Source organism: Harpia harpyja, chromosome Z, assembly GCF_026419915.1.
Source record: "Harpia harpyja isolate bHarHar1 chromosome Z, bHarHar1 primary haplotype, whole genome shotgun sequence".
Taxonomy (NCBI): domain Eukaryota; kingdom Metazoa; phylum Chordata; class Aves; order Accipitriformes; family Accipitridae; genus Harpia; species Harpia harpyja.
This window is the reverse complement of record NC_068969.1, coordinates 40,686,609-40,702,662: the sequence shown is the minus strand read 5'-3', so window position 1 is coordinate 40,702,662 and position 16,054 is coordinate 40,686,609.

Genomic DNA, 16,054 nt, shown 5'->3' with positions numbered 1-16,054 from the left:
AGAGGTCTGAGTTATAAATGAAATTAAATAAATTACTCCAACTGGCAGAAAAGAGACACTAAAAGCTCCGACCGCAACTTTCTGATAACATGGAGGACAGCTGAAGAGAGATTCAAGCAGTATTATACTTCATGTATGCGAAAAGTGCTTGAAAACAGGAATACATTTGGAAGGTAATTTTATTTCTTGATACTAGCTAGTTAAGAAGCAATTAGTGCTTTCAATACTTTTCATTTAACTCCTGCAGAGGAGGGAAGCTTCAAAAGCTCACTACAAAGTTGTGATGAGCAACACACTCCACTTCGAAGTGAAACATGGAAGAGCTGTATTTTTAAAGAAAGTGTAAAAAGGAAGCCTGGTGGAGGCTAAAAGTCAATTTACAATTTTACGTGTGTTACTGTATCCCTGAGAAGAGCCCAGGTTCTGCCTTGAATTTGGGATGAATTATTACATGTGCCTGCTGAACAACTGTTCTGACTAGGTGGGTGCTTGTAACAAAACCAAAAACTAAAACCCAAGCCATAATTTGCCTTCATAGGTGAAATCTGCATTTACACCCACTGCAGCTTTCCTCAACTGTAGACCAGAGAAGCCAGCCTGCATTCTTCTTCAAAGCTTATACCAAGTGTCCATGTGGCCTTATGAATGTTAAAATGAAAATGAAAACAAAGAAAGACTTAAAAAGTAAGGTTTGCTTGCTGACCATGGCTATTATTATTCTGAAAAAGATGCTGGGCTTATCTCCAATGGGAAGTAAAGGTCATAGTATGGTAGGGGTGGCAAATGAGGTACTGCCGCAGAAGCATCTGTATCATCAGAGTTAATCACAGGTGCTGTCAGAGGTAATTGGCATTCTGCTGCAAGGCCATTTGGACTCCACTACAATGCCGGGCACCATCAGGACAACCAGAAAGGCCTTTCAGTCAGTGGATTGACGATAAGAATTATCCTTCTGTTAATGCTGATTTTTGTTAGCCTTTGATTGTGAAAGGAGTTGTGGGGAGCTGTTACTGTGGATGCTCTGGTGAGCACTGAAACTCCTTTGTGAAATGGTGGAGACCCTCTTACATTCATGGTGTCTGATGCAGAGCTCAGACAGTGAAGGAAGTAGACATCTGAAACTCTGTTTGACTGAAAAATTATATAATGTCACACTAGTACCTCCCTGGTTTGAATTTCTTGGAGAGGTTGAAGTTAAGCAATGAAGTCAATGACATTGATGGCCGTATTTAGGATCCAGCATGATTTTTTGAACAGAGCTGCTTCCTGAACTGGGGCTAATGGGATATATTTTTAGAGGCCTGAAAAGCAATTAGGGACCCAATTTCCTGTAATTTGCTTAATCATGTTACAAACTAGTAATACAAGTGAACCAGTCCTAATTTCTCATGCTTAATAGAGCACATTTCCTAAATCACCTCTTTTTTTTTCATTTTTTTCCTATAAACAAAAGGTGTATTTGCCTTTGCACCATCTGTTAACTACAAGACTTGCCAGAATGAGCAGAGAATGTAAATTTGGTCATGAATATTGAAGTTCACTTTCCTTTTCTTTGATTATGTTGTTTTAAAGAGTCGATTCATTTTCTAGTTATTTTTTATGCAAGGCTGAGCTAGGAGACCTTTGAAAATGTCTATGACTCACTGAAGGTTTCTTAATTCTTGTGATCTTTGAAAGCAGTTTTGAAAAAATTGAGAAGAGGGGTTTTTTGTCCATCATATAAAATGAGAGGGAAGACAGGTCCCAGGAAAGACAAAATGGAACTCTCTCCCTCTTCTCAGTGTTGAGGTTTTTTTCCAAGAATTTTAAGAAATTATGAAGAAGAATAAATCTATTGTACAAATACTGTATTTTAGAATTTAAATTAAGTAGATGAGGATCATGATAGAACTTGGCTTTGTGTTATCATTGTAAATAATAACTTGTTCATAATGGTTTATGAGGATATCATAGAATCTTAGAATTATAGAATAGTTTGGGTTGGCAGGGACCTTTAAAGGTCATCTAGTCCAAGCCCCCTGCAATGAGGAGGGACATCTTCAACTCGATCAGGTTGCTCAGAGCCCCGTCCAACCTGACCTTGAATGTTTCCAGGGATGGGTCATCTACCACCTCTCTGGGCAATCTGTTCCAGTTTTTCTCCACCCTTGTAAAAAATTTCTTCCTTATATCTAGTCTGAATCTACTCTCTTTTCATTTAAAAACATTACCCCTTGTCCTACCACAACAGGCGCTACTAAAAAGTCTGTCCCCATCTTTCTTATAAGCCCCCTTTAAGCACTGGAAGGCTGCAATAAGGTCTCCCCGGAGCCTTCTCTTCTCCAGGCTGAACAACACCAACTCTCTCAGCCTTTCTTCATAGGAGAGGTGTTCCATCCATCTGATCATTTTTGTGGCCCTCCTCTGGACCTGCTCCAATAGGTCCATGTCTTTCTTGTACTGGGGACCCAGAGCTGGATACAGTACTCCAGGTGGGGTCTCACCAGAGGGGCAGAATCACCTCCCTCAACCTGCTCTCCACCCTGCTTTTGATGCAGCCCAGGATACGGTTGGCTTTCTGGGCTAAAGGCACATTGTCAGCTCACATCCAGCTTTTCATCCACCGGGACCCCCAAGTCCTTCTCTGCAGGGCTGTTCTCAATCCCTTCATCCCCCAGCCTGTATTGATACAGGGGTTGCCTCGACCCAGGTGCAGGACCTTGCCCTTGCCCTCTTGAAGTTCACATGGACCCACTTCTCGAGCTTGTCCAGGTCCCTCTGGATGGCATCCGGTCCCTCAGGTGTGTCAACCGCACCGCTCAGCTTGGTGTTGTCTGCAAACTTGCTGAGGGTGCACTCAATCTCACTGTCCATGTCATTGATGAAGTTAAGTGTTGTATAATAAAAGTATCATATTGCTCAAGTCTCATTCAGTGTGGATGTCCAAAGAAGTGTACACACAAACAAATGAAGAAACAGGAATGGTCTTAAAATCTGTAGTAATCTAACCAGAGCCTGCACCTCAAATACTATGTTCAGTTTTGGGCCCCTCACTACAAGAAAGATATTGAGGTCCAAAGAGCAATGAAGCTGGTGAAGGGTCTAGAGCACAAGTGCTATGAGGAGCGGCTGAGGGAACTGGGGTTGTTTAGCCTGGAGAAAATGAGGCTGAGGGGAGACCTTATCGCTTTCTACAACTACCTGAAAGGAGGTTGTAGTGTGGTGGGCGTCAGACTCTTCTCCCAAGTAACAAGTGGTAGGATAAGAGGAAATGGCCTCAAGTTGCACCAGGGGAGGTTTAGATCAGACATTAGGAAAAATTTCTTTACTGAAAGGGTTGTCAGACATTGGAAGAGCCTGCCCAGGGAAGTGGTTGAGTCACCATCCCTGGAGTTATTTAAAAGATGTGTAGACGTGGTGCTTAGGGATGTGGTTTACTAGTGGACTTGGCAGTGTTAGGCTGATGGTTGGACTTGATGATTTTTAAGTGTCTTTCCCAACATAAATGATTATTTGAGTATTCTATCATTCTATGATGTCCCACCTCACTACTCAGATCTACTTGGTGTTTGGTAAAAGCAAGCAACTAATCCATGTGCTTTGCTTTGCTGCATGGCCACTACTAAATACTTCCTCTGGGGAAATCCACAGATTCACCTTCTGATTGAGGTGGTCTTACTTTTGTCTGAGCTATTCTTTTGGACTTGTAGGTATTCTGGGGGATAGCTACTTAAAAGAGCTAATCAAGCTCAAATAATAAAGGAATAGGGATTTGAGACTTGGTTCTTGTTCCAACTGTTTATCCATTGTTCAGTTATTTAGACAATACTTGATTTTTCTTTTCATAGCCTGTTGACTGAAAACAAATCAATGCCTATTTTGCTCCACTTGTTTCAGTTTGAGAACAGTAGCAATATCCAAATGACATTTTAATGTCATGAGCCAGAAACCCATCTGCAAAAGACCTAAGGTTTAAAAACAAGGCACAATTTTATTTTTCTTTTGGTACACAGAGGTACAATATAGCACAACCTATCTAGGTATGAGTTGAAAGTCTCATAATGTTGCGTATGGGCAAATAATTAGACATAAGTAAAGTTTTTGATTAATTTTGTAATTTATTCTGCTTAATTGGCCTTACTGAAACAATAAATTCTTTAGTACATTCACTATTCTAAACTGTACATAAACTTCAAATGAATAGTTCTCTGCCAGCAGAGTGTGTTGTGAATACCTGCATGCAGCAGTACTGAATACATATGACTGTAACAATAGAAATTAACTTTTAGTTATCTATTTGCTAAAATTATTTGGAATGTGGAGTTCACAGTTCTGTGTTGGTTATTTACATAAATCATCCAATCTGGAGGTATAAACAATACTATATTTTAAGCAACTCATTAATCTTGTTGATTTATAAATCAGTTACAATCAGGTGCAACTGATTATGCAATTCAAAATTCAGTTGAAAGTGTTGTAAATACATCAAACTGCATTTTATTTTTGAATGTGAATGATTATTAGGAGCTCAGGTCTTTTTACCACTGACTTTGCTCTAATCATAGTTCTGTGTAGCATGCTGTCACAAACCGTGATGGACAGACCAGGTAGGGGGCGTGGTGAGTTCGGAGTTCCCTCAGGTTAAATTAAGGTGAAATGACACCAAACTATCAGTTGAATGTTTTATTTATGGCAGAAGCAACCTGAACTTGGAAGGTGTAACAGTAGGTGGCTGGGTTTCTCATAACAGGAATGGGCATGGAACTACCTCGGTAAACCGTTTAACACGTGGCAACCATATACATTATTTCAGGGAAGACAATAAGGAGATCCCTCCCATTGAGTCAGGAGGTTCAGAGCGGACCCCCTTGCTTTCTAGACTCTTTCTCAGAGAGGAGCCCGGGGGCTGCTGGATCCACCCTAGTCCCAGACTTGGTCAGTGGTTTTATGTCTAAAGGGATGAGGTGTAGGGATTATGAAAAAGGAGGGGAGGGAGAGACACAGAAAGAGGAAGAGAAAGATTTCACCAGTCCTGGATCCAGCATTGGTCCAGTCAGCCTAAGGGTCCAGTTCCAGAGGGCACACATACATGGGGCTTTTATGATCTCCTTGCCCCTCCTTCGGGTGGGCATTTGAACTCATTAGGCTAATTAGGTGTCATGCGTGGTTTGTGCTTCCAGAACCTTTGGGAAATGGGTCGGTGGGCTTGGAGGTCATTTGGGGAGTAACTTCCCTGCAGGCATGACCATTGTTTGATCTTTGGCCATGCGTGGTGAGCTGCCCTGCTCAGTGTATCAGAGCACAGAGCTGCACACCCTCTGGCACAGCACAGCCTCCTCCTCCTGTTGTTGATGTCCTGTGCTGATCTGTGCTGATCAGCTTCTTCACCTGCTGTTCGTTGTTATGCAGGGTTCATTTTTATGCAGAACTTGCCCCACCACAATGTTTGAGACATTAACTCTTTCAGTCTCTCACACGAGCCTCTTTTCAATTGCTCACTCAAGTGCATAAAGTAGCTGAATATCCACCTCTGCTCTGTTTTTTCACAGGCTACTGGCATTGGCTGTGCTGATGCTCCTCTCCACTCTTCTGATATGGTATGATAGAACTAATGTTTCCTCCACTTAAAAAGTGCCATTTTGTCACTGTTTTCCCATTTAAAATCACCCAGTGAAATTGCCATCAGCACCAGATAGAAAGCCTCTTGTTTTGGTGACAGTAAGGAGATCCATATTGCATTGATGAAAGAGGAAGGAACATGTTTGCATTGAATATTAACCAGGCTGCATGTGTGAAACAACTATGGCAGGTAATAGTTGACCAGGGAGTCCATCCAAGCCTAACAATCATACTGGTCCCTGGAGTGCAAGCTCAGCATAAGCTCTCATTTCAGGAATCCTTTAATGAAACATTACACAGAACATGGATGCAGGCTGATAAAGGCAGGCTCACACACTCAGCCTCCCTGCTGTAGGATATCGAGGGCACACTCTGTGTCCTAGAAATTGTAATTTTTAAAGGCAGAATAATTAAAGAAAGGTGACAAATGGGCACCTGTTTCCAGGGCAACATGATCTTACCACAAATCATATAAAAATATTTTGGTATCTTTCTTTAGTAAAATAACTGATCCTTTAGGCTGTCCTCTATCAAGACTTCTGTCACGCATTGTGTGGGAAATAGTCAAATAAACTAGAAAAGATTTAGATTATCCCTAACTGGAAAAAGAGCTGGCCAAAGGGGAAAGGGAACAATCAGTTTTGGTGACAGATCACCATCCTTGGGAGAGGAAAATTACAAACACTTTTCCTCAAGATTCAGTCTTGGGACTAGTCTTATGCAATGTTTTTGCTAGCAACCTTGTCACAAAACCCAAGAGTGCACTACTGAAATTTGGCGATCATATAAAACTCGGGAGAGCCATTGACACAGAAAAAACACAAAACAAAAACTGGATGATCTTTCAAACTGGAGTATTAAGACCAAATCAGGAAATGGCATGAAATATAAGAGCACAAAGATGCAGAGCTAGAATTTCTGTTATGAAGTGGATGTTATGGAGGCTCACACAATCAAATCCAACAGGTGTTAAAGCTCAGATTTATTCTTCAGTAAAAAGTTAGTTAGAACTCCGATAACATTAGTGAACTAGAGGCTTAATGATGTAAGGGGAATTAGTACTACACAGCCGATTTAAGAATCCTTAAGATTTAAAAGTGAATGACTCAAAATGAGCATGTCACTCACCTAAAAGCTGAGGGCTCTCTCCCTCGAGGAGTTACCTCGGGCGGTGCCCCGACCCGAGGGGGAGTCCCCGACTGCAGACCCGCTACGTGTCCTCCGACGGATCCCATTTATACCCCTGTCAAATCTGACCTGTGGTCATTTAATACCTATTGGCCAAGAAGGTCACCTCAGTGTACCTGGCACATCTCGATTGGTCTGTTCAACTTTCAACCTGTGGCTTCCAGGGTTTAGCTTTTTTCCTCTTCTCTCTGCCTGGAGCAGTTTCTTTTCCTGCTGGGGTGGGGGCGGGGGATGTGTACTGCCACAGTGGAGGACTGCTACTGGGAGAGCTTAGCAAAATTTTGCATATCAGTACAATGTAGCCCACGGATGCTCATTTGTTAAGTTTCTCAGATCGGTATAACTCTGCCAGCAGTATACTTAATTTACCCTTCCTTCATATGCTACATGTGGACTTTACAAACAGTCCCAAAAGTTTTTTGAAAGAATTATTTGGTGCCTGGCCAGAGCTTACATGAAACTGAGGCACCCACTGAAGGCAATGAGCCACCCTATCACCATCTCTGTCGTCTGCCCATGTATTAGTTTAATAATAAGAAATTAACAGAAACAAAAATGGCAAAGTGTAAAAAGACCTTTTCATTAAGGAGTCACAACTACAGCCCAGCAACCACTTCCCTTTTTATGCTTTATACTGAGAAAAATGCCATCTATTTGCAATGTCTAAAATTCCTTTCTCTTTTCCTCCTTTATCTCCTGCTTTGTAATCCTTTATTAGCCCTGTAGCATTTTAACTCAGTCTCTCCCTCTGTCCTTGTGCCAAGGGACCCTCCCTCCAGGGTATCAATTCTTTCCAAATAAGATATTTCTTCAGGTGCTTACTGTTCCCCCTACGCTTTTATTTGCTTTCTGTTATTTTAGTTTAGGAGTCAAATGTCAGCAAAGAAAATTTGGATAATCATGCTCTCTCCTAAGTTGAAATCTTAAATGCAAACTCAAAATTCAAGATCTCTGAGTCAAGAATTTTGGGGTCTGAAAAGCCAAGATATAAAAAAAGATTTTTTTTTTTTTTTTAAATAAAACCCCATTTGTTGTATTCCACATGTTTGTTCCCAGGCACACAGCACTAGTAAGCATGCTGGAGATTCGTTTACCAGCATTTGAACTCTGCAAGAAGTGAAGCTGAACAATTTTTTTCTAGGTTAGGATCTGTCAAAGGCCCAATAAAATGATCAGATATGTTGCTTACAGTGCCTCTGCCATGAAGGTAGTCATATTTTGTATACATATGAGGTAGTAGGTTTGACAGACCTTGAAGAAAGCCCACAGGGTCTTTATGAATGTTAAATACCAGTTTAGGGCTAAAACCTCCAACTGAACTCTGCTTGCAGGCTTTGTAGTGTGAGCTTTTACAAAGTTGTTTTGTTTCTTTTACAGAATGTTGTGTCTGGTGGTAAGAATAAAATTATGAATGTTGGTGCATATTGCTGCGAGATAGTGACTGGAGAAATTATTCTTCCTATGAGGTTTTGTAACTGTATCTTAGGCTGATTGCTCTCCTTTGAGACTACAGAGTACAAAATCCTGGGGGAATTAGATCATCAGCATGGAACTTCTTCCTTCAACACAATGCTTTATACATAATCCCATTTAGATAGAACCTTTCATTGTAAGATCCCAGAGCATTTTACTAGCAGTAGATAAGTCTCATTACACCCGTTAGGAATTTTACATCTATTTTGTAAATTTTACAATGGAGAACTGGACAAGGTCAGTGACTTACCTCAACTGGCAGGTGAACAAATGGGAAAAAGCAGAAATAGGAACTAGAAATAATAATTCCTACATCCTGATGTCAGGCCCAGGTAAAAGCAGAGGCTGTGTTCACAGTTTTACAACAACAACTTTTCAAAAGGGTTCTGTGTTTTTAACCATGTGCATTTTTTCATGAAGAATGTTCAGTTTCTTAGGAAAATGGGATTTTGCATTGGAAAAGCCCAGCCTCTCCACAATGAAAATATTTCAGCTGAAGAGCTTTTTATTTTGACAGGAATATTTTTAAGGGAGTGGCAGTCTGGCTACTGCATGTCCCTATTTTCCTGTAAGGCCTGCATTTCATGGTCTAATTCTCCCTGCAACTATGGGGTAACCACAGACTTCAGGGATGCTCTGCTTCTAACTTCTTTTGGAAGAGGACACACTTGTGTATCACAGGTGAGGTCATCTAATTTCTGAGAACAACCCTTCAAGTCACCATTATAGATTTATAGACTGAAACCCTGTTTTGGTATTGATGTTTTTGTGGAAAAATTTCAAAATCCAGACAGAAACATTTTATTCTAATTAACATTTTAAGGTAGAAAAATCCACTGTTGCCAATAAAGTAGCTACTTTTCTTTCCTGCTCCCCATTGATAAATATCTGCATGTCTCTTTCTCAAATGATCACTTAGATGTTCCCACATTTTATCTAATGCATTTTTATATGAATTGTACATTAAAAAAATTCCTATATATTACAATTTAAAGTCTTTTGCTACAATCACTTTTGACCTACTCTTTTCAGACATTTGGCATTTTAATCTTTACCTATGCATTATCAGAAAAGTCAGATTTATTTTATTCTCCAGCCCCATCACGTTTCAGTTTATCCACCAAGACTTCATTATATTTTTCTCACCATCTTGTCTTTTTGCTGCAGTTCTGATCTGATGAATCTTACAGAGAAATACGTTTAAAGGCTGCTGCTGTGACATCAGGGAACTCACTTGTACAAAATTTGACATCTTGCCTATTCTGTCAGGTATTACTAGCTTCCAGATTGTTACAGAATTGATTGTTATTGATTTCAAAGTGCCACTGACTTTAGGTTCTGACACAATCTCTCCTTACTAAAAAAAAAATTCCTCCCTATTCTTTCTCATCTTTCTCACAGCATGCTCCATCTGAGGGAGTCTGATTATGAAATGGATTCAGATTACTCGACATAAATGGAGCTTCCTGATTAACTGCTAAATTGCGTCAGATAAGGGTCACGGGGCTCTTAGCATCAAAGATGCTCCCATTCATTTTGCTGGCATGACCTTATTCCCTTTTAAAAGGATATTTCTACCTATAACAGTAGTGCAGAATGCTTATCTATTGGGACACTATTGTAAACAGCCTTAGGCAAACCAGGTCTCTCACTTAAGAATGTCTCAGGTATATGACACATGCATATCAGTTGTCATGATATTAAATATTCTCTGATTCTGTATCCAGGCAAATATGCAGTATGAATTATACGTATTACCTTGAGTAGCACTCAAGCTCAGTGCTAAGATAGAGTCATTTCACCCAGTCCGATGACTCCACATGGCTGCACCTATCCTACAGTATGTATCTACCCTATAGTGTGTGTCCTCCCCTTGTCTAACCAGGACACCTATCAGAAAATGTCACAGCTCCTTCTGTGCTAGGAGGCATTCTTTTAATGCTTCTTCTAAGAAAACTGGAGCAAATCATAAGTGTGCTGAAGAGCATCTCTTTTTACAAGTGTCTCACCTAACTATTTTATCTCGCTTTAATGGCTGTATTATGATCATTATCACCAACAGTCAAAGGACAAAATTATGCAGATGTCCTCCTGCCTTCCCTAATGGCTGTTAGGGAGAGACATGTGAATAAAGGAATCACATCCATTTTTAAGGGTAAAAGTTTGTTGACAGCTGGTCACAAAAATGTTTTACAGTATTTCTTTAAAGCCAGCCTTATAAGAGGAATGTGTACAAATATCACCAGTTACAGAATACTATGTCAGCATCATCCTAAGCTGAAAGCAATGATTGACAGTAAAAATAAATTTAAAAAGTGGAATACAATCAGGAAAGCCTAGGCAAAGAGAAAATGATTCAAACTCATATTAGTATGCCCTAGGCAGAAGTCTCAAAAGGATGGGTGAAAAAATCTACTACAGGTTAACCACAGGCTATGAAAAAAAGCTGTATGCCCTAATGCCCTAAAGAATTCATTCCTTTCCAAGTCTTTCCCCCATTCCCACTTTTACTTTGGAAAGTTTGTACTGCTAAGAATAAACTCAGCATATTCACATTTTTCTCCAGTGAGGAGGTAACTAGGGTTCCCGCTCTACAGTGGAGCCACAGCTTGGAGTGTTGTGCTGGTTTTGGCTGGGATAGAGTTAATTTTCTTCATAGTGGCTAGCATGGGGCTATGTTTTGGATTTGTGCTGAAAACAGTGTTGATAATACAGGGATGTTTTCATTAGTGCTGAGCAGTGCTTACACAGTTGAGGCCTTTTCTGCTTCTGACCCCACCCCAGCAGCAAGTAGGCTGGGGGTGCACAAGAAGTTGGGAGGCGACACAGCTGGGACAGCTGACCCCAACTGACCCAAGGGATATTCCAGACCATATGATGCCATGCTCAGTATATAAAGCTGGGGGAAGAAGAAGGAAGGGGGGGACTTTCAGAGTTACGGCGCTTGTCTTCCCAAGACACCATTAGGTGTGATGGAGCCCTGCTTTCCTGGAGATGGCTGAACACCTGCCTGATGATGGGAAGTGGTGAATGAATTCCTTGTTTTGCTTTGCTTGCATGAACAGCTTTTGCTTTACCTATTAAACTGTCTCTATCTCAACCCATGAGTTTTCTCACTTTTAGCCTTCTGATTCTCTCCTCCATCCCACTGTGGAGGAGTGAGGAAGAGGCCATGTGGGGCTTAGTTGCTGGCTGGGGTTAAACCATGACAAGTGTCTTCCCAAAACCCAGGAAACAGACAGAATTGCCCTGGTCTTTCAGAGAAAAGCTGTTAGAACAGCCAGACTTGCTGTCACTTGATTTCACATCGTGTTTCACTAAGCAAAAAAGGAACTTAAGAAAAAACCTACATTTTTATGCCTGCCAGTGCATTTGTTTTATGTTTAAAATCAGAGCACTACCTCCTTAGAGATGATTAAAGAATCATTCATTAAAATAAAACATAAACCACAGTCTTCAGAGCAGTCCAATCCCCATAACCCTTTTGTTACAACCCTTTTCCTTCCAGTGAAGCATTGTTTGCAGCACAGCACTCATGGATAAGAGCTGGGATTCACTTGCAGTGTGTCTCCATGATTCTTCTTTCAAGTTCAGGTTCCTACTAACAGCCTCTCTCTTCCCAGCCCAACTTTTAACTATCCTGATTCTACAGCACTCATTTTAATAGTTATGTTTCTTGTGTTTAAAGTGGTCTGAGGTACTCTGTTTGAAAGGCACACTACAGGTGCTGCTGCACTTTATTGTATTATTCAAAAAATGAACAACAGAGGTACTAGCTGGCTGAACTGTCAGTGTTAAATGATTGCCGTAAGGGAGCTTTGGGGCCTTTTAAATAAACTATGTGTGATTTCCATAGAGGTATTGTTATTTAAATAGTGCCTATGACAGACAAGCGCATTTGAAAAAAAAGCAAGGATGAAGGCTGTTTGAGATTGCCACAGTGGACACATCAATATGGAGTAGCCTGGGGAAAATGAAGGGAAACTTGTCCATGAGGAGACAATAAATGAACAATGCACATAAACACATGGATAATGATGCAGACACATAATGAAGTGTGTTGGAAAAAAGAAAGGTGTGGTGCCATATATGCAAGAAAATTTGGATTGCATCCAATACATTAAGTAAGATGACAGGGCTATTTCAGCATTCATGCTTGCTCTCTAAATATTAGTAGTAGCACAGCTTGTCACTATTTATATATATATGCAGCATACCTTGTGTCCTCCAGTAGGTTATGAGCGGGGAAACAGAATGAAACTGAACAAATGAAAATGCAGAAAATGTCAGGAGAAACAGTAATCTTAACAGTCAGGTCTGTTAAATTGTAAAAGTATTTCCTTAGGGAAGCAGTAAAAACATCATCACTTCAATCATTTAAACCTGGATCAGACAAATATACAGGGCTACATTCTGCTCCTATTATATGAATATCATTCTGGCTTTGAAACTCTGTATTTTCTTTTGCACTGATGCAACATAAAGCAGAATCTGCCTCCTTGGGAACAATTTATTTTAGCAGGGATTAGTGGGGAGAGGGAACATGCAGTCCACCAGGTCTTTTCTCCTTCTTAGCACCTATGGGAAAATCTTGAGATGGGATTGAGTCTCTGAAAATAAATATTGTAACAGATTTGACCATGTATTTACATGTTTTAAGTTAATATCCTAGGAATGTTTGGGGGCAATGGTGGCATGGTCTATTACAATAGCAGAAATATGGCATTTTCAAATAGCATTCAAATTTTCAGTGGACATGGATTTTGAGTCTTTCTGCACCAGCCTGAATATTCATATGATTTTGAGGTATCTACTGTCATATTGCTATGTCTGGGTAAGCATTGTACTGAGACCATGAAATAAATTCCATTTATTGTCTTCTTTGTTTTGTTCTGCTCCCCGCCCCCCCAAGAATTAGATTCAATATCAATCAAAATTTATTAGTATGGCTAATTGAAGTGTAGCATCTTGTCGACCTTTTCACAAGTACAGTAATGGGTTTTGATTTTTTTTTTTTTTTTTAGAATGTATTGGCTTCCTCTCTTTTATAGATGGGAGCTCTTATCTATGTAAAACAAACTTTCACACAGTTTAAGTGAAAAACTTACCTTGAGACTGAATCCAAATAGAATGACATCAGCAGAAAATATGGCCCATTATGTTTTAGGTAACCAGCTGGCTAATGACTTTGGTGGTCTCTGTGGTAAAGGCTGCAGATACTCAGAAAGAAGCTCTTTAGTTAGAAGACTGACTTACTCATTGCAGTTTAAACGTAGCAGCACTTGTTGCTTCATAATAGACTCATTGCTCAAAAAAATTATCAAGATGATTTCTTAGACAATCCATTCACAGAGGATAAATGGTCTTCACATGCTTTATTTTCTGGACAGATGTTGATATTTCAAGGGGAATACAGTAGTTCAGCATTTAAATCTCTTTTGAAAATCAGACTGAAATTGTACATTACAGCTTTTTTTGTTCTGTGATAAAGACAGATTGGTGTCAGCTTGATGATGGAGAGGATATTAGATAATTTTAACCATCTTTGCTTTGTTAAGCTCTATTTCCTGAATATTTGAATCTTTTCTGTGGGCCAGTATGGTATATGTTCTCTGCCCAGGTTCCTGGGTGAACATCGCTGTTGAGCTTTAGGCACCTCGAGTCTTTGTAGCAATCTATCTCCAGCTTGTTTTCATTCTGTACTCACTTGCACTAGGAAAGTTCATCACTGTGCCTGGAAATAAAACATTGTATACTGGGAATATAAATATGTGAAAGGAATGCGTGCATTTACTGTGCTTAACAGTCCCCTTTTAAATGTTAAAATAATTTATTAACATAAAAAATAAGCTGTACACATTTTACTAGCTGAGACCATCTTCAAATCCCAGCTATACAGTATATCTAATTTCAAAAAAGCAAAGTATTAACTGTAAGTATTCATTACTGATAAAGTGTGTAGTGCTTTGCTTCTTGGTTTCTGTTGAACCAGTCTGCCAGTTGATGAACACAAGTACCTCTGACTATGATGAGATAGCTGACTGACATTGCACAGGGAGACTTGGCTTATCAAGTGCGAAACTGGTTGGGATCAGCAGTGTTACTTAGCATCTCCTGGAAGTGGTTGCACTGGGCAAAGACCCTATAGGGGCTGTTCAGGGTCAGAAAGGCTTATTTATGCCCTGAACTTCAGACAGTTCAATGTCCTGGTTAACTCGGTCACTCATGAGCTGCTTAAAAATTAAATCAGATGCTTGAACTTTGGTTCCTGGCTTTGAAAATACTAGTTTAACAAATTACATTAACAAGTATGATCACCATATATAAGCTTAACATCTCATTTAACGTAGTATTGCCTTTGCATTAAAATAATCCTAAGAATACTTAACATTTCTGTGTCTATTTTTTCTATCTAGATACTGCCTATTCTCCCTTTCTTTTGAAATCATTCATTTCTTTTCTTCTTTGACAAGAACCCCCTCTGTTACTATTTGTATCCAAAGTGGGTGATGAACTGTTCAGTGGCTGTTGGACTTGTGCTGGTGTAACCTGGAACAGTAGAGCTTGGTTCAGAGCAGTTGTGTGGTGAAGATCAGCATGCTGTCATGCTCCTGTGCATGCCAGGGCTTTAACCAGTGATTGATGATCTAATAGGACAAATCAGGAATGCATGCAGTTTGCTGCTTCTGCCAAGTATGTGAAATCCCTTGGCACTGTCTCCTTTTGGGGATAATTTTAAGTATTTCACTTTGCTTTCCAACCTCCTTCCTGATACTGCTCCTTTAAGAAATATTTTTTCTATGCAGAAAATAGAGGAGCCAGAGCTCTTCTATGTAAAAGGTTTCTACGATACATTCTAGGGTCCTGCAAACAGCAAATATGGCTCCTGTGTCAGTCCAACCTTTCACAGTGAAAAAAGGGAAGAAGAGAAGGTGCTCTGAGATCACCATCCATTCTTCTTAGAGAGGTAACCGCTGTCTGCTTTCCAGAACATTTTCAAGGTCCCAGGCCCTTTGAAAAACAAAAAGTTAATAAATATCTTGCCAGTTCCTCCAAGACATTTCTTTTCAGATTGTTAAAAAAAGGAAAAAAGTCACTTTTACTTGAACAATCTTTAAGCAAGTGATGGCAGCCCTCATAACCCAGGGCTGCTGGACTTTTCCAGCACTTCATGAAGGCATAGTACAGTGGCTGTAGTCCTGTTAACATTCTTCTTTTCCTGAAACTTGTGGGGTACATAGCTGTACCGTTTTTTCTTAGAACTAAACAAGAATGGGATATATTCTTCTCAAATGCTGTAATTACACTGCTGATAGGTCCTCAGAGACCATTCTGCATCCTATTTCTGGAGGATGTAGTATTAATTACAACTATATTGCTGTTGTGAGATAAGTAAGCTCAAAAAGCTAAGCAAGCTAAGCACAGAAAAGAAAGGAAAAAGCCATTCCTGGTCAAAAAACCATGATTTTATTGGAGGATGGTAGGAAACAGGACACAGGACAGACACACTGACTTTCATAGATGACAAAGTTAGTGTGACCATAGTAATTCTGCAGAATTCATACCAATTTGCATAGGACTAAACAACCATACGGGTTTCAGAACAACAAAGGCTTAAACACTGCACCTTCTCAGTGCTCCTCTTTGTTCTTTGGTAAGAATACGCCTCATAACCCCAAATACCTTCTCCAGGATTTCATGTGTGCTTTTTAATTACGTAGAGTAAAGATCTCTGTTAGGAGGCAAAATATTACATTATACAGTTGAGAAATATGAATAGTCTGGATTAGTATCC